This window comes from Oratosquilla oratoria, chromosome 1 (genome assembly GCF_046742065.1).
Source record: "Oratosquilla oratoria isolate Oo_2021 chromosome 1, ASM4674206v1, whole genome shotgun sequence".
NCBI classification, from domain to species: domain Eukaryota; kingdom Metazoa; phylum Arthropoda; class Malacostraca; order Stomatopoda; family Squillidae; genus Oratosquilla; species Oratosquilla oratoria.
Window position 1 is genome coordinate 102,622,885 of NC_134777.1, and position 19,427 is coordinate 102,642,311.

Genomic DNA, 19,427 nt, shown 5'->3' on the forward strand with positions numbered 1-19,427 from the left:
CCACATACTTAGGTGGTTGGGTGGGTTATACGTATGTTCTTTGAAGAGATGGTGGTGATAGCGAGTGTGGTGGTAACAGTGATAGTAGGTGGGGTGGTGGTAATAATAGTGGTGGTTATAGTATTGGTGGTGGTGGTGGTATACGCTAGAGACTGTAATAGTAATGGTGCTAGTAATAATAATGGTAGTAGTGATGCTCCTTCGTGATGGCATCCGGAGTGCCGGTAATGGTGTTGGCGGCAGTGAGGTGGGGGAGGGGGAGGGGGAGGGAGGAGATGGTTGGCCTATCCGGTGACGGTTCGGCCGGTGTGAAGTGCCGGCTGGATTCACACCAGAAGGAGCTTAACTGCAGCCGAATCAAGTTGTTTGGACAGCCGGGGCACGGGGCACTCACCGGTGACCAACGGCACTGGGCTAACGCCATCGCGTGATGGGGCAAGTGTGAAAGGGTGAAGACGGGGTGGTAAGAGAAGGGCTGAGCATCAGGCCGACTGGCTACGATCTGCGGGTTCGAAATGGGGGGTTGGGGAGTGGGGACGTCCTGAGATCGAGCTGTGGGCGGGCGGGCGGGAGGGACACGGGGGCAGGTGGTGCAGTCGGGGAGGTTTTGGCAGGCCACCCTACCCTATGGCATTATAAGCTATACAGTGTATTATACACACACATTATATATATATATATATATATATATATATATATATATATATATATATATATATATATATATATAATCGTGGCCAAATGATGTATGCTGCCTGTGTGGGCAATCAAAGGTCTATGTCCCGAGAAGAATAGAACAATGATGTAGTCCTTCTCTACAAAAACCGCGGGTGACAACGTGAGGAGAATTAATGTATGTGTGTGTGTGTGTGTGTGTGTGTGTGTGTGTGTGTGTTTGATTTAGAGGTGGAACTTCAACAACATCCTACTCCTCACCGCTAACATCAGTCAGCATTCGCCCTCTCTCCCCACCTCCACATACACTTTCCGTCCACAATATCTACATCATCCACTAACATCCCTACCACAACCACCACTAAACTGGCCCCTTGACACCGCTTCATTCGCCTCTAATCATCGACGACGCCGCTAACATTCCTCCGCACTACCTCGGCGAATTTTTCTCTTGACGAGGACCGTTGTCATTGAGGCGGTTTTTAATTCTTAATTTATCCGATATCCACGTTTTAATAATTTCACTGTTTTTCCTTGCATCAAAAAGGTTACTACTGATGCTAACACACATTTCTCGAATGAATTTCTACAAGATTGAAAAGAATAGGTTTAGACATGCACTCTCTCTCTCTCTCTCTCTCTCTCTCTCTCTATCTCTATATCCACTATGGGTACATCCCTCGCCATCACAACCACTCCTCCTGTATCGCCCAGTCTCCCCTCGTCCTCCTCAACCACAACTCTCTTCACAGCCACCACGGCCTGTCCCGACAACCACGATCGTATTTACCACAAGGTAGTGTAGCTCGCAACTCCATCGACTTCGCTAGTAGTGCACGGCGTGTTTGCCCATCCTAATGGCTGCACCAGCGTCGGGGGCGGCTCCAGGGCCTGGTGCCTCTCCGCGCGAACGCCCCTCCCCAACTAACCCCCTCCCTTCCCTCCCTCACTTCCCTCCTCCTCCTCCTCCTCCTACAATGAACCCCCTAAATCCCCCGGATCAGCACGGGATGATTTGCGCTGATTGGCTGATTGGGATACAGTGACAACAGGGCCAAATAGGTGTGTTTTGTGGGGATCCGCGGCGACCAGGAAGCATGAAAAGAGGAAAAGGGGGATAGGAGGATATTTGGTCCTGCTGCTGGGGAGGGTGTTTGTGGCACGGGGGGGGAGGCTGATGGCTGTTATGGAAAGCCCCATGGTGGACGGTGGTTACGGTGGGGGCTGTTGGTGAAGGGTGACTGGTGTATGACGGCTGGTGCTGCGGACACATGGTGCAGACTGGAACTGATGCATTTAGCTAATGCAGGATGGTGACTCGTATCATCATATGCAAATGATGCATCACGGTTGTGTAGGAAAGACCTTAGGGTGGTGGTGGTGGTGGAGGTGGTGGTGCGTTCTGAGATCAACACTGGTGGTGCTGAGTAACGGCGAGGATTGGTGGTGTTGGCTATAGATGTGATGGTGCTGAAAGATGCTTCTGGGGGAAGCGGCCTATAACTGTTATGGGGTTGTAATGGTTAAGGGGGTTGTGATGGTAAAGGGGGCTGTGGTGATGAATGGGGCTGTGGTGGTAAAGGGGGCTGTGGTGGTAAAGGGGACTGTGGTGATGAAAGGGAGCTGTGATGGTGTGGTGATGAAAGGGGGCTGTAATGGTGAAGGGGGCTGTGGTGGTAAAGGGGGCTGTGATGGTGTGGTGATGAAAGGGGGCTGCAATGGTGAAGGGGGCTGTGGTGATGAAGTCCACTGCAGTACCACCGGTCTATCCCCGTCCAGTGACCCGGTCCACCCCGAACGGAAAAAAAAATCCTTTTCTTCCGGCTCATACCGCCGGGCGATTTCATTCAGCCGAGAACCACCACGGGGCGAGGGGGTGAAGGAGGGGGATGTCAGACTGGGAATCGGCACCGTGGGCACTAAGAAGTGCCACCACCTACGACTTCCGCAGGGTCGAGTGCCACGGGGGCCTGAGGTGAACCGTCCGGCGTGGACCTTTACAAAGAGGAGGAAGAAGAAGAAAAGAAGAAGAAGAAGAAGAAGCAGCACCCCCTCCCCCGTCGGTAAGGAACGGGTTTCATTGATGCACCCATAGGGAAGGGGGGTGCACACCGTTACACTACTGAGCAACATCGCCCGATTCTGGGGCGGATTACCAAGTTCGGCTGAAACGTCTATGCGTCCTTGTGACGCATAATGAAGGTGGTGGGGACGGGGTGGGTGGGGGAGGTGCTACTAGTGGCCTGCATCACCACCACGCGGCGGCCTCTCGTGGGGTTGGCGTTTGTGCAAAATCAGGACCCGCCCTTGCCCGCCCGTCCGCCCCAGGGGGCATCTCCCTTCTCGGCGGCAGAATTATATAAGCCTACTTCATCCTGAACATTCACTCTCTCTCTCTCTAGTTATTCCTTCCTTCATTCCCCTGAGTGCCATCTGTTTCCATCTACTATTCATTTTGGCAGGATGGAGGTATTTCCACCGAGAAATAAACACGAGGAGCTCTTCTCCGTAATCAAGTCACCCTTGCTCTGCAGACGGGGAGCCATCTGCCGCGCCTCCAGTTGGGGAGAGGGCGAGAGACTCCACTACTTCGACAACGGCGGAGGCGGCGGCGGGGTGGAGGGACCTTGGCTGAAGGAAATCGTTTGCCATCCCGCTTAGTGACACCCTTGTGGTCGAACGCCGTCTGGGGCGACCCTGTTCCAAAGATCATTCTCCCCCCTCCCCCTTTTATAAGCGGCGTGGATGGCTAAGTATCTACATGGGAGCTTGCCAAACATGTGATACGGCAGAAGAATGGAAAACTGTATAATAGTACTATCAAGCAGTACTAGGATTTTCGTCAACGCGCGTGTGTGCGTGTCCATGCGTATGCGTGTGTGTATTCACACATCCACCAGCACAAGTGTATGTATCTTGTGTTCACATGAATCGACGTAAAAATACTCATTTATCCTCACCTGTGCGCCGGGCCACTTTCGGCGGGCGCGCTGGGTTAGGATTCGGCTCTAGCGTTAGTCAGTTGGCGGAAAGGAGGGGTGGGAGAAAGAGAGAGAGAGAGAGCGCTTCAGATACCTTGCGATATAGTGACGAACCCAAGTTGACGTGAGAGCTTCTTCGTGAGTTAAGTATTAATGCGAGCCCAGAACCTCTGCCTCCCGTGCCGTGAGTCCACGAGTCTCACGCCGCGCCGCCGCCAACTCATCGTGTCACGCGAAATGGAGATGGTCCGTTGCTCCGGCTTGTGCTAAAACTCGAACCTGGGCCCGTCGCTTTTACGGTCTTTATTCAATTGCTTTTCGAGGGGGGGGGGAAGCGGACTCCACCCAAAAGGGGTAGTTGAACGGTCGCGACCCAGTTTTGTCCAAAGGCCGCGCCTCTCCCTCGACCCCTTCAGCTGAACGAAGTCGCCTGGCAGGGCGCTCCTTCCGAGAAACGTAGCTTACGGGCATGGGGAGACTAGGCGAGGAGGAGGAGGAGGAGGAGGAAAAAGTGGAGGGGTGAAATTGACCATCCTGTGGTGGCAGAGTTCGAAACCCGCCCCAGTGGAGAGTGATGTCAGGGTGGAAGAGAGGAGACGGGAGAGAGGACGGGAAAGAAGGTGGCAAAAGAGAAACGAGAACAAATTAATAAAAAGAATAAACCAGAAAGACCGAGAGAGGGGACAAGAAGATGAAGAAAATGGCTGGAGAGAATGAAAAAAAAAGAATAGTGACTAGGTTCAGAGGGAACAAGAAAAGTCGAAAGAGAAGAGGATGGCTAACAAGTGAACGAAGGAGAGACGAAAGGAGGGAAAGAAGGGAGGAATACGGAAGGCGGGGTGAAAGGAAAAGAGAGGGAGGCAGGAAAAGGAACATGGGAGTGAAGGAGAGGTAGATATAGGAAAACGGATGGAGGATGGAGGGAGTTAGGGAAAGGAAAACGGGAGGGGGAGGGGCAGTGCGTTCTGGACGTGGGCCACGACCACTTCTTTAAAAACTCGAGACCTGAGCGTCTTAGTGCCAATTAGTGCGGGGTGGTCGCTGGTGATTAGGAGGGAGGTCGCCGGCGGCAATTAGGAGGTCATTAAGAGGGCACAGGGTGCCACAGCAGGGGGCAAGAGGTGGTGGAGGGCAGGAGTCAAGAAGGTGGCAACTGGGGGGGAGGGAGGGGATACTTGTCACCCACCACCGCTTTCTCAGTTTTCCACGGCCCAGTCCCGCCACTGGGTGTCTGAGTTGTAAGTTAGGGGAAGGAGGGTAGCATCAGTTTCATTTCCTCCATATTTCTCTCTCTCTTCATCTCTTTCCATACGTCTCTCTCATATCTCTCTCTGACTCTCCATATTTCTCTCTTCATATCTTTCCCTCTCCATGTCTCTCTCTCTTTCTCCATCTGTCTCTCCCATATCTCTCTCTCTCCATCTCTCTCTGACTCTCCATATTTCTCTCTCTTCATCTGTCTCTCTTCATATCTTTCCCTCTCCATCTCTCTCTCTCTCTCCATCTCTGTCTCTCATATCTCTCTCTTTGTCTTTCATATTTCTCTCTCCATCTCTGACTCTCCATATTCCTCTCTTCATATATTTCCCTCTCTCTCCATCTCTCTATAACTCCCCAGGGCATCCCCGTCCCGCACCCGGGGTCCATTCAGCCCCGTCCTGTGTATGCAAATGGCGGGTGGTTGCGGCGGCGGCGGCGGTGATCGAGACAAGAAAGACGGCCTCCCAAAAGCAGGGCAGGAAAGACGAGGGGTAGAAGGAAGGGAAGGAGAGGAAAAAGGACAACTTGAGATGTAAGAGAAAGGGGGGAGGGTGGAAAGAAGGTGATGGTTGTGTAAAGACTAAAACAAGTCATAAACCAATACAATTCTGAGAAAAAAAAACAGAGAAAAAAGTCTGTTCCCGCTCCCAGGATGGATCAAACTAGTCAAATCACCTCAAGTTCTGGGTGTCGGTTCCTCACAGTAAAAACGACGTTTTGTTCCTTCCAGGCCAACTCCCTCAACTCTACTTAACAGACGAGTGCAAACATACAACGGGCAGATCTGACACGCCATGTCCTCCCTTGCATGTTGGTTCTTCTTCTTCTTCTGTGTTTCCTCGCGAAGGTTCAGTTATGGTGTGGGTTGCTTGCTTGCTTGCCTGCCTGAGGACGGGGCAGCAGCAAGCAACCCACGGAGGCGGCGCTCTTCCCACTCCACCTCTGTTCCGTTTAGTTTAATAATGATGATGATGATAACATTAAGTTCATCTCCACTTGGCCGAGGTTTACTCCCCCGACAGATGACGACCACTTCAGCTTCCCAGTCTCACCGAATTCACTCCACCACTCTCTTATCCTTCCCTATAACTCTTCCTATGTGCTTTCCCACCAAGAGTTTCTATAACACACCGGCCCACAAGGGACACAGCAATGCCACTCCACAACCACGTGGATGGAGGCCTCCAAACCCACACGCCGACACCCCCCTTACACGCCTTGTGCAGATTCCCTTTACACCCATACACCTTTGCACGGCGACCCGACCCCTTACACCCTATTAATATTACTTTCACTTCCTCGCCTCCCCTCCCCCCCACCTCCCCTATTCACCTTCCTCCCGCCAGGGCTCCATACCTCCAAAAGATTTCTTCAACGATATGCAAAAAGGTGTCAAGCCCAAGTGTATGTTGACAAAGGCCCCTTCCCCTCTTATCCCTCCTTCCCTCCCTCCCTCCCTCCCCCTCCTACCTTTCCCTCCTCAGATTTACCCCCCCCTCACACGCCGATATCCCCTTCCCCTACGTCTCGCTTTCCTTCCTCGATCATGTACCTCTCCACGGCCTCTTCTTTCCCTCCTGCCTCCCTACTACTAATTTCTCTCCCTTCCCCTCCTCCTCCACTTCCTTCCTCAATTTTGATGACTACCATCCCCTCTGTTGCTACTCTCTATTCCTCATCGCTATTACCATCTTCAACTCTTCCTCCTCCTCCTCCACCTACTTGACTCTCCTCTCTCTTCTCGCACTGAGTTCTCTGGCCTCCACGTCCCGTTACCCTCTTGCGAAGTCCACGTCTGAGGTGAATAAAATCGAGTGGCGGCGCCAGGAACAAAGTTGTACAGTGATGTACAGTATTCCGAGGACGGACGTCTTCCTCCCTCTCCTCCTCCTCTTACATTACCATTTCGTTTTTATCCCTTCCCACCTTTCGCACTGTTCCCCCTCATCCCTCTTCCAGGCTTCCGCTTCTTCCTTGTCAGACGGTCCTTTCCTCCTCCCGCCCCGCCTCCACCTAAAGAAGCCCTTTCTGGCCCGAGTGGTACTCTTGCTCTTTTTATTCTGGCCGGCGCCGCCAGGACATTTTATTCACTTCAGTCGTGCACCTTCGATGGTGATTCAGAGGGGGGGGCATTTACGTGTAATAATAATAATAATTTCTCTCTCTCTCTCTCTCTCTCTCTCCTCCGTCACCTTTGCTCTTCACTTCTTCCAACTCCCTCCCCATTCCTCTCCGCCTCCCCTCCTCTCACTTCCCTTGAACTGAACTTCATCCACTATCATTATTACATCTCTCTCCTCCGCCTGCTCCTCCTTCTACTTCCTTTCTCCTCTCTCCCCCTCGTCCTCCCTCTCGCATCCACTTCACCTTCGCCTTTCGCCCATCATTTCCATATTTCTTCCCATAGCCGCCTACTCCCCCACCCCACCCCCATATACAGCAGCGTTCCCTATCCTTCTTCCTCCTTCCTTTTCCCTTGTTATGTTGTGCCCTCGCCTCCGTTTCTCATGCCTGCTCTTGTATTTTTTCTCAATTTCTTTCATTTAATTTTCTCTTCTTTCCATATCACCCGCCTCCGTTTCTCATGCCTGCTCTTGTATTTTTTCTCAATTTCTTTCATTTAACCGGCGTTCCTCCGAGTGGTACCCAACCTTCTCGAGGGCATGTGAGACCTTCAGCACTTCTTGCTTTGTATAAGTAGGTATGCATACATCCCGCGCGCATATCTACCTATAAACGTAAATACATATACCCTGACACAATTACTTTTTATTACTATTATCATTACTAAATGAAGCGGCCTTGCAGTGGATGTGCTGTGTCTTGCCACATTGCTTCTGACCCAGGGCAGTGGGCGTGATGCAGGTAATGACCCGTCATCCAGGAGGAGCCAAGAAAAGAGGGAGGGAGGGGCTGGTGAATGGGAGTGGAGTATGTGGGGATGAAATGGGTGGGAGTGGATTTATGCCTTTGACTTTGGCTACTTCCCTTGTAAGAGGGAAAAACCCGTTGATATATGTATTATTATTATCATTATTATAATTATCATAATTATTATCATTATATGTATACATGAACGTATCAATTTCCAGAAGCCAGGCGTGACGTCACCGCTGAAGGCTCTTTTTGGCTCTACTTGTTCAGGTGCGGCGTCAGCCCTCGTCAAAATGGTGGCAGCAGCCGGACGTGCAGCATATCAATGCTACGTAATGACGGTGCGTGCGTGCGTGCGAGCGTGCTGCCATGTCCCACGACGTGCCAGAATCAAGAATGAATTACGAGCTGTAATGAACTAACAGCTTGTTACGGGGAATGTTCTGTCAACATTTCCTGCACGGGGGGAGGGAGGGAGAGAGAGAGGGAGGGAGGGGAGAGAGAGGGAGGGAGGGGAGAGAGAGAGAGAGAGAAAGGGAGGGAGGGGGGAGAGAGAGAGAGGAGAGGGGGGAGAGAGAGAGAGAAGGAGAGGGGGAGAGAGAGAAGGAGAGAAAGGGGAGGGGGGAGAGAAAGGGGAGGGGGGGAGAGAGAGAGAGCGCCCCGGTTCACGGTCATCGCCAGTTGGCCCTCCCGCTGTGGCGCGAGACGAGGCCAACTTGCGTCCATTTTGGCACGAGATATCGCCAAACGCTTTTAGCAGGACATGATAAGCTCCGGAATGACGCCCACTTATCCCGCCCACTGTCCATTCCTCGTCATCAAAGGACCAAAGAGGTCTGTCTTGCTGCACTCGGGTGGGCGAGCGGTCAATGAGCGACGACTGTTGGAGTCCGTTTGTCCGCTTCTTCACCTTGGCAAAGATTCGTTTGAGAGAACGACAGTTCCTCAGTCATCAGATTCTATATATACATTAACAGCAAAACAAGAAATGGCGATAAGAACGTAGTTCAACGAGTTTGAACAACTACACACCATCTGGTCACCACCAAATGTGAGGAAAATGTTCACGCAAACCGGTTACAATGTAACTATGCCATCAGCAACCAACCCCCAAACCAGCACGGAGAAAAAAAGGGGTGTGGGGAGAGTGGCGCCAACGCCATGTGGCACCCTGAAGGAACTTCCCAAGAGGGTGGGCACCCTCCGCAGTGACAGCAGCCTCTTGTGGCGGGAGTCGAACGCCTTTAGCGCCAAGACTAATCGTTCTGGTCCCACGTGTACAACACCCCCCCTACCGCCCCCTCCTACTGGCGTGTTGTAATCCAATCGGCGAGTGCTTTCGCAAGACCGTCCTCGTGGCAGCACCGGCGACTTTGACGACACCGCACGGCGTGTAAATAAGAAAACAAGAAACGAACTCATGAAAAAATCTAACCAAAAACTGCACGAACGCGCAAGTGAAACGTGCGTTCAGGTAAAACAATCTGAATGAATTCGCGTGAAGGACACACGAGCCTACGAATACTTGATAAAGTGACATAAAATACGTGAATACGAACACCCAAGATTCATGGACAAATGGGCTCCATCAACTACAAATGTAATGACCCTTCTCTCTCTCTCTCGTATATTTTGTTTGTGTGTACTTGCGTGCTTACGTACTCGCGCAAGCACACATACAGGAGTGGGTTCAAAATGTTAGTCTACTTCATGTGAAGGTCCTCATGGGACTGAAGTACGGAGAGGAGACTTCCCGTTGGAAGGAAGGCGGGGGAGGGGGGGGGAGATGACATCATGGTGGAGTCATGCCACGCTCTTTCGTCGAGTGCCGTGGCTTCGTCGGAGCCGGGGCAGACCCCACTCAGCGGAACGTCAAACGCCTCCGCAGCAGCGAGCCCTTTCGTCTAGCGATCGTCACACCTCACCCACCCTTCTCGATGAAGTCATTACCAGCTCGGAAGCCCGCACTTGGCACTCACTTATCACCCACTTAATACAAATGTAGGCAAATATCATTCCGCACGCACGACGACGGAGAATCCACGACCGAATGACGAATGTCGCTCCGGTAAATCACAGGTGCGAGCCGGCATCATTCACGGACAAATAGTCCCTAAAGACAGTCATTATGAACCGCGGCCCCCTTACCACCGCTGCCACCGCCGGGGATCAGGGAGATTTACGAGGAGGCAAAGTCTCCCGACCCATCCATCGCGGAGGTTACTCGTCCAACCGCGACTCTAATTACTAAAACCAACATGAAGAAACTTAAGTCACGGGGAGTGACATTAGATCGTCACGACGATGACGGCGACAACCAGAGACCATTTTTGGTCGTAGTAACATTTTTTTTTTTTTACACCACATCATTATCATCGGTGGTTGGCCTTGTACTCGCCTCATTTCTTTTCGTATTAGCGCGGATTGATACGGTGCTTTCGTTTGTCTTAAACGATGTTACAATATGAAAATACAGCTGACGTAAGCCACGCACGCACACACATACACACACACACATAAATCAAACAAATTCCCCCCTCCCCTTTTCTCACCCCGTTTGACACAAATAAAGTACCAAATTAATATAATCCAGTAACACGAGACAGGGAGGGGTATACAGGCAATGGACTGGAGGAAGAAAAAAAAATGTTTCCCCAGCAACACCAACAGGTAACCACAACCTTAAGGCGTCATCACACTGGGCTATTTTTCCTCCGACTGTTGGAGCAAATTTGCAGCTCGCCGCATTCGGGAAGGAATCTGATACGCTGGAGAAAAATCATTTACCTTTAGCATATGAAATTAAACTATATATATTTTTATTGAGAGACCGAATTAGTTTGCCATATTCATTTTACTGCAGAAAAAAAACTGGAGGTGAATGTTACCGCCGATTAATCTGAGACTGAAGGAAAAATAGTCTAATGTGATAACACCTTTACTTGTACCCTACACGTGCAGTACCTCGATCCCGTCCAAGATGGCGGCGACGTTTCTTGGAGAGAGAGAGATAGAGAGGTAATCTCCTGATCGCCTACACCCGACAGACCCTCTTCCTTCAAAAGACACCATCCCTCTGGCTCCCCGCCTGGCCATTCTAATCACCTCGAGCTCGCCCAAAACCTTCCACGACCTCCCAGAATCTGTCGGAGTCCACCTGTTTTTCCGTTAAAACGTTCGACATCTTACTGTCCTCCACGTCTACTTGCCACAATGGCCGATATCTTACAGGGAGCTTGGGGGGACATGCACCTATCTCGAGATCGTAGATTTACGACGTTGGCCAGTCTTTTACGGCCTCGTAAACTTATTCACATCGTAAATGTGCGATGTAAACAAAAACACTCGCCAAAGCTTCGCCCCAGGTGCTGTGGTACCTTTACAAGCGGAGACAACTGTACAACGACGAAGAAACTCAGGAAGTGGTGCGGGGGGGAGGGGGGAATGACAGAGGTGGGGGGACGGGGGAAGAATAGAGGAGGAGGGGGGATGAAAGAGGCAGGGAGGACCAAAGGTAGAAGGAGGAGGGAGTTGAGAGGTGGAGGAGGGGGAAGGTGGACGGATGAAAAGGTACGAAAAGGAAGGAAGGAGTGCAAGGATGACGGGATCCACACGGGAGGGGAGAGATGAAGGAGACAGGGGGACCGAGGGGGGAATGGGGGAAAGAGATGGTGAAGGGGAGGAGGTGGTGGAGGGGGAAGAAGATAAGAAAAATGAGGGGTATGTGATGTTCACACTGACTTAAAAATCACTCCCACACGATCACTCACCGCAATCCAAATATATTGTTACGGCAGAGACATAAAACCTAATCACGTAAATGTCTTGACAATCATGTCTTTGATAAAAAAAAAAAAGGAGTCATGCCCGTCCGCCTCATCCCCATCCCCAATCCCCGGTGGATTGGAGAGAGGGAGGGAGGTAGAGGAGTTTGAAATTTCAATTTGGGACGAATCTGGGATCTGGCCCCGGGTCGCCATTTCCCGCGCCTCCTGTGCGGCGGCGGTGACGACGACGACGACCTGACACCATTTTTCGAAAACGTTTTGACTCCTCCTCCTCCTCCTCCAAAACAAGTGGACAGCTTTCTGCATCGGGCCAATTTTCTTTTCGTCTGATAGAATATCGAGAATAATGAAAAGAATTGTAGCTCGCAACAAACCCTCACACATAGGAAAAAGGTGTGTGTGTATATATATATATATATATATATATATATATATAGATATATATAGATATAGATAGATATAGATAGATATATATATATATATATGTGTGTGTGTGTGTGTACACAAACATACATACGGAATTTTCTCTGCACTTTCACACCGTATTTTTTCAACGGACGGGAGCAACGCTTCCTATCAATCAATCGCTGGAAGCTTGAACATATTCTATTGATCACTATTTTTGCACGCTCGGGGGAAAAAGAAAGTCGCTCAACAGCAGGAAGAAGAGTGGGAAAGGCGACTGACGAAAGAAAGGTGTAAGGGAAAAGAAAGCAAGAGGAACAGAAGAGGGAGAGGAAAGAGATATACGAATACGGGATAAAAGGAGAGGAAATACAGGAATACGAGTTAAAAGGGGGAAAAAAGAGAGAGGAATATAAGAAAAAGGAGAAAAAATACATAAGGGAGATGAAAGGAGAGAAAAGGAGAAAAATACATTTGGGAGATGAGAGAAAAAAAGAGGAATATGAGGAGAAAAATACATATGGGAGATGAAAGGAGAGAAAAAAAGAGGAATATGAGAAAAGGAGAAAATACAAATGGGAGATGAAAGGAGAGAAAAAAAGAGGAATATGAGAAAAGGAGAAAAATACAAAAGAAAGATAAAAGAGAAAAAGAGAGGGATATGAGAAAAGGAGAAAAAATATATATGGGAGATGGAAGGAGAAAAATGAAAGAATAATAAGGGAGAAAAGGAGAACAAATACATGAATAAGAGGTGGAAGAGCGAGTGAAAAAAGGGATGACAACTACAGATATTTTATTTTATTTATCTATTTATTTATCTATTTATTTTTCTAATCTCTTTCTACGAGAGTGTCCGTGACGGCGTGGTCGTGGAAAACAGTTCGCGGTGACCTTCAACGCAGAAAGAAAACGACGACAAACAAACAGAATGGAAAGCATTGAGGAACGAAGAGAAAACGGATGCGGAATAAAAAACGCGGGGTAGGAGGACGAGAAGCCAAAAATCACGTCGGAAGGGCGGAGTCACACACGAGATGAAGTACAAGAGCTGAACGGAGGTAGAGTAAAAGTCAAAAATGGTCAACATTCAAAGGATTACAAAGGCGGAGCATGCCGACAGGAGACCTTTTGGTCCATATCTAGGTCGGATACGAAAAAAAAAAATCATAATAAAATAATAAATAAAAACTATAATAATGTAAATAACAAATAAAATACATAAATAAATGCATAGGTATAGTTAAATAATAAACAAACGGGTAAATAGTAAATAATAATAAATTGACATGTAACTAATAATAAATGAAAATCAAACAAATGATAACAAAACAAAAACAAATAATATAAGATAAATTATAATCATTACAGCATTTTGCTTAGGTGTTTATCTAAATGATTCTTTGAATGATTAGTCTCCCGGTCACAAATGAATGTTGTATAAATAGGCACGGTCCGTAGGAGTGGCAGTGACGTCCCTAAATTAATATGGACTGGATAAAAGAAAAATCCCATGCAGTCAGTATCCTATACGGAAAAGGTGGAGGGGGAGGAGGAGGAGAGAAAGTAATGGTGAACAATGAATAATGGGAGAATGTAAGGGAAGGGGGAATGGAAACACAGGAAGGGAGAGGAGGAAGAGGACGAGAGAAACGAAGATGGTGGACCATAAGAACAGAAAGGGAGTAGGCCGGAGTGTGAGTGAATGACTGACATGATAGTGCGGAATGCACATTTTAACACTATCGATGAGAAAGAGAGAGAGAGAGAGAAAAGAACGAAAGAGAGAGGCAGATATCCATGGACTATTTTTCGATAAAATACTATAGCGCAGACGATTTTTTTTTTTTTTTTTTTACTTTTGCGAAATGGTGAGGGACGCACCTTAAAACCAGAATATTTCTTATTTTCAACTAAAGGGAGAGAGAGAAAGAGAGCAATATGTCCTTGTTCGGAGCGAAAAGGCCCACGTACCAACAGCGTCCGAGCTACATGATCCGAGATATTTCCAGATTCCGAAACTTTTCGCCCCGGAATCTTCCGAATTTGGGAGACATTTTCGAACTCTGTCATTCCCAATAAAGAGAATCGTTTGTTTTTGCAGGAGGTGCACATCGATCGTCCCACGAAGGTAATATACCCAACCCCTCTAACCCCCCCCCGTTCCCTCCCCTCCCCATCTTCGAGTCTCCCCCCCCCCTTTGACCACCACCTCTCTGAATGGCTTGCAACGAGACATGAGTTCCCTCTCCCTCACCCCGGTGGCCTCAGGTAGGCCGCGCAGTCAATCTGGGGGAACAAATGGAGCACCGAACCAAACAAGTACATTGGGGCAAATGATCACAGTAATGGATTCCCCGTGCCGCCGCTAATTGATTCACAGCGAGGCGACGCATCCTATGGAGGCACAGGGGAGACATCCTGGCCCCACCCACCGCAACGATGGTGGGATGTCCTGCAGGAAGGATGCAGAACATTTCTCCTTGAAGAGGCGGCGACTCCGACTTGACTCTTCTGGAGTCTTATGGAAACACGAACACGAGAGAGAGAGAGAGAGAGAGTGTGTGTGTGTGTGTGTGTGTGTGTGTGTGTGTGTGTGTGTGTGTGTGTGTGTGTTTACGTTTACAAAGGCGCACTGAATGCAAAAAGGGCATAACTAACTCGAGGCGGCCAGGCGCAGTGGCATGTCGAGGGGGAACAGGACACCGTCACCATTCCTCACCGGATCTTCACCAGATTTGGCGCGGGGGTCCACATGCACCCCAGATTAATACTCATAAACAAAGAACACTCGCACCCGGGCGTCCACCGGGATAATAATAATATCTGTAAATTACAACACCCGCCTGGACCCCGCCGCATGCAAGGGCGGGTGGCTCTGATCTCTACTTTCAAACAGTAACATTACTATTTCTCATCGGATCTTTACTAAAATTGGCACGTAAGTCCGTATGCATTCTAGTAGCCTACCGCCAGGCGATCTTGTTCATACAACGTAATCTTCCTTCCACCTCACGACCCGGGAGGCACTGAGAACAGCGGCGCCTTACCAGTACCGAACCCTTTCCGTAGACTTGTTCTTTCATCCCGACCGCCGTGGCCGGCTGACGATTTTATTCCTCTCTGCGGAACCCCACCGGTAGCGAGAAAGGGCTTCGAGCCTACTACCTTGACTGACAGCGAGAAGGTTCCGAAGTGTCTCGTCGACTCTCGTCAATCCCTCTCCACGAGGTCTTTCAATTTGCAAGCTCAACCGGAGGACTACCTTGCAACTTCCCTCCCACTTCCCTTGTAAGGAGAGGGCCAACCATGATGTCCTACTGCAATTCAGTGTGCGTCGTTTCAAGGTGGATGTTGGGAGAGCAATCCCACCCCCCAAACTCCCCACACACATACACTGCGACCGGGAGCTTAGATCCAAACTCAGCTGCAACGTCTTAACTCTCATCAGTGCGAGATGAGGTGAGTCTTGCTGTCGCCAGCCGATTTTATTCAGCTGAGGAGCGGACCTCAAGCTTAATGGGGTCTCGGTCAGTTATAAGTACGACGTCTCTCTCTCTCTCTCTCTCTCTCTCTCTCTCTCTCTCTCTCTCTCTCTCTCTCTCTCTCTCTCTCTCTCTCGTAGCACGCAACCTTTATCGATCTCAATCACGACAACTTGACACGCCACTTTTACACAGTCCTGTTCAAACACACACACATACACAATGAGACAGACAGACAGTCAGAGAACGGGAAGGAAGGAGAGATTACAGAATCCTCCCCCCATTAAGTTAATTAAGATCGCCCAGCGTGAACCCAAATAGAATCGGAGTAACAGGTCGAGATGAAAAAGTTGTACAATCGACGCAGGCCAAAGCAGTTTTGGGGAGTGGGGGGTAAAGAGGGGGGGAGGGAAGCTTCGCTGCGATGGCGTTTTTTGGAAGCGGCAAGGATGACTTTCAGTAGTGAATCTCGAACTCGTGTGAGGCGACGCGAAGTCGCCACGGGGCACGACACGACACGGCTCCCATGTCGCAAAAGAAAATCTGTATATAATTCACAATACTTACATCGATTGCGTGTGTTTTTTTTTTTTAACTCCCAATGCAGACTCTCTTGAAGATTTTTTTTTTTTTCTCTTCTAAAAACTGACCGTCATTAGCCTGTCACTTGGGGATGTTTTTGTCACAAAATATAAAGATGCTTTTGTCATACATCAGGGACACACACACGCACACACATACATAATGGGTGTGAAGGCGACACTCGAAAAGAAAATAAGGAGAACAGCTACACTTGGGTGACGACGGAACAGGAGGGCGTCCAGCGGTGGCCATCACAGCAACTCTGATCAATGGCGCGCGAGGCGTCCACCCAATCCATCCCCGGGCAGACAGACACACCGCGGCGACGGCAAAATACAAGAGAACAATGGCCAAAGGGTCATCACATGTGACCTTGCAGCCACTGCCCAAACCAAACACACGCCTGCCGGACCCAATAACCCCGTGGCACTGTCAAGAGTCCGCCCTGCAATTGAATAAAATCGACTGGCGAACGAGTCCGGGGGGGCACCAAAGACAAGAGGAAAAGTGCCGCCCCGTCAGGGATAATTAGGGGTGATTTAACGAGATGGCACGTGAGCCCGTGTTGACATAAGCCACAAAGTCCGGACGACGGTCACGGACGGGCCTCGGCCGCGCTAGGAACCTCGCTCGTCCTCCAGCAGCCAAGTCTTCCCGCGCCGCCACGCACAAAGCAACCCTTACCAGGGCAACACTAATTTCTACCGAGGGTAGCGTTCCTCTCGCAACAGTGTAACCAGCGTCGCGATTTTACTTTGGCTAACAAAAGACTGGCTTTATTCTCTTTCCTACCCAAGACCTCAATAGGTCAGCCTCCATCTTGGACAGCCTCACTCCGGGCTTCTCGTTCAACAAGCCATGTATTCATTAACTCGTACACGTACGTACACACACACATACCACGCCTACTAACCACCCATCATAATACAGATCCATCACACATCTAAAATACTCGCCCGATGTTTCATACAGGTTAGTAAAAAAAAAAAATCCGAACAATACTTTTTGGACTGTTCATACACACGGCAAGACCCTTACAAGACCCTCCCGACGTTTACATCCTCATTGATATGGGTGGGACACGAGGTGGGGAAGGGATGCTGAAGAAGCGGGGGGAGGAGACAGAGACAGAGACAGAGAGAGAGAGAGAGAGAGAAGGGGGTTGGTGGTGGGGGGAGGGTTGGTGGTGGGAGGAGGGTGATCAGGACGACGAGGTGTGGGGCGGGCATCACGCGGGAGAGGCTCGACCAAAGTGGCAGAAATAATGAGGATCGTGACTGCTGTGATGATGGACGTTATGACTGACACTGGGAGGGCAGCGTGGTCATGATCTGAGGTGGTGGTGGTAGTCGTAGTAGTGGTGGTGGTGGTAGTGATGGTGGTGACAGTAGTGGTGGTGGTAGTAGTGATAGCAGTGGTGGTAGTAGTCGTAGTAGTGGTGGTGATAGTAGCGGTGGTTGTAAAGTTAGTAGTAGTAGTAGTGGTAATGGTAGAGGAAGTGGTGGTGGTAGTAGTGGTGATGGTGAGCAGTGACGACCGGTGATGAGAAAAGGTGTGGTAATGGCGAAGTACAGACGAGAGTGGTGTGGTGAATGTGGTGGTGATGGTGTGCGTGATGGTGGTGGTGGTAGTGTTCATTAAACAGCGGAGAACCGGGTCGGGCCTTTAAACAATCTCTCAGGTTGTCATCAAGAAAGCATTACCTCATCACAATAAATGGGATCAAGTTTGCTAAGCTGCTCTTGCTGCGACAGCCATGGCGGTGGCAGTGGTGGTAATGATGGCAGTGATGGTGATAATTCGCGTTTATGGTGGCGTCGGCGTGGTAGTACCAGCGTAGGTGATAACAGTGAAGATGATGCTATAGTGACAGCATGGGAGGGGGCTAGGGACAGCGCCACCAAGTTCCTGACCCGACCCACCCTGTAGTTCTTCACTGTGTAGCGCTTGTTGCCCACTTGATGCACTTCCCCATGCAAGAAAACCCATCGAGTGAATTTGTAACAGAATCTGTGTTTGCATAATGACATCCCTGTGATGTTCCCGTGGCTTCTGCCCACAACGGTACGGACACGGCTCAAGGACCGACGCACAGTTTCGCATGCAAATCAGGGCTCCCGCCGTGACCAGCTACCCCCCCCCCTCCGGCACACATACCCTCAACCTCCACTCCGCAACTCCCCCCCTCCCTCTCCCCATTACCTTATTGCGGCAACCCCGGCGACCATCGCCATTAACTCGAGTTACAACCTTCGCTACCGCCATTACTGATGTAACGATCCCGACCGACACCCCCCCTCCCACCATCCACCCACCCTTGACCAAGTCACAACCTGGGCCACGACCACCAGCGAGCACCTCCTCCTTAGGTGGCCCGTCCCAAGCGCCCCGCCATCATCATGCTACTGCTGTGCTCCTTACTGTCCAGACTATTCATGAATATGAGCCGCGACACACACACACACACACACACACAGTGGCGGTTCTTCCTATGGGCGGTATGGGCGGTCGCCCAGGGCGGCACTTGGGAGGGGGCAGCATTGCAGTCGTTGATGCTGCAATGTCAGCCATTCAGGAAAGATTTTCCACCTTGGAAAATGTTGTTTTGTGAAAGTTTTGGTCGTCTTAAACTTCTTATTTACATTGTGGAGGGGGAGAAGCCAAGCATTTTATGTGCATTGTGGAAGGGGGGCGCCGAAGGTGAGGTTCGCCCAGGGCGCCATGTAGGCTAAGTCCGCCACTGCACACACACACACACACACACACACACGCACACACACACACGCACGCACGCACACACACACACTCATGCACGCACACACACACACTCATGCACTCACACAAACACACACACACGCACACACACACACACATGCAACAAAAGTCACATTCTTAATCGTTGTCACATGACCCTTTCTTTGCAACACACTATCCTGCTTTCCTCCAGTTTATCTGCTCACCTGTACTTAAGGTCAGCTCTCTGCCTCGCCTTCCACCCCCTACCCCCTCTCCAGCCTCCCCACACTAAACGGATCCCATTCCCCTTCAACTGCCCCCCACCCCATATTAATCCCCTTCGTCCACGCATTTTTACCCTCAACAAAGTCCCCCCGTGTTTACAAGGCTGACGTCAAGCTCACTCCGGAGAGGGGCCCTCCTTTTGGTGACCAATCTTCAACTCCCTCCTATCTGTGATTAAACTCTTTTTTTAACTGGCTGTTTATATTTTCTACTTTGGCAACGCTTCATCCCCCTCTACTTCCCCTCCTCCCCCTTAAAAAAAGGTTAACAACCAAAAATAAATTCTGTAAGGGAGGTGGCCACTCACAAGGTGAAGGACGCGACGGAGAAGTTTGCAGGAGTGGCGTGACAGATTC

At 50.0% G+C, this 19,427-nt stretch overlaps 1 protein-coding gene across 1 annotated transcript in view; it reads right to left on the minus strand.

Annotated features, from left to right (window-relative positions):
- Positions 1 to 19,427, minus strand: part of Sema2a (Semaphorin 2a) — a 633,246-nt gene that overhangs the window by 24,451 nt on the left and 589,368 nt on the right. The window lies entirely within an intron of this gene.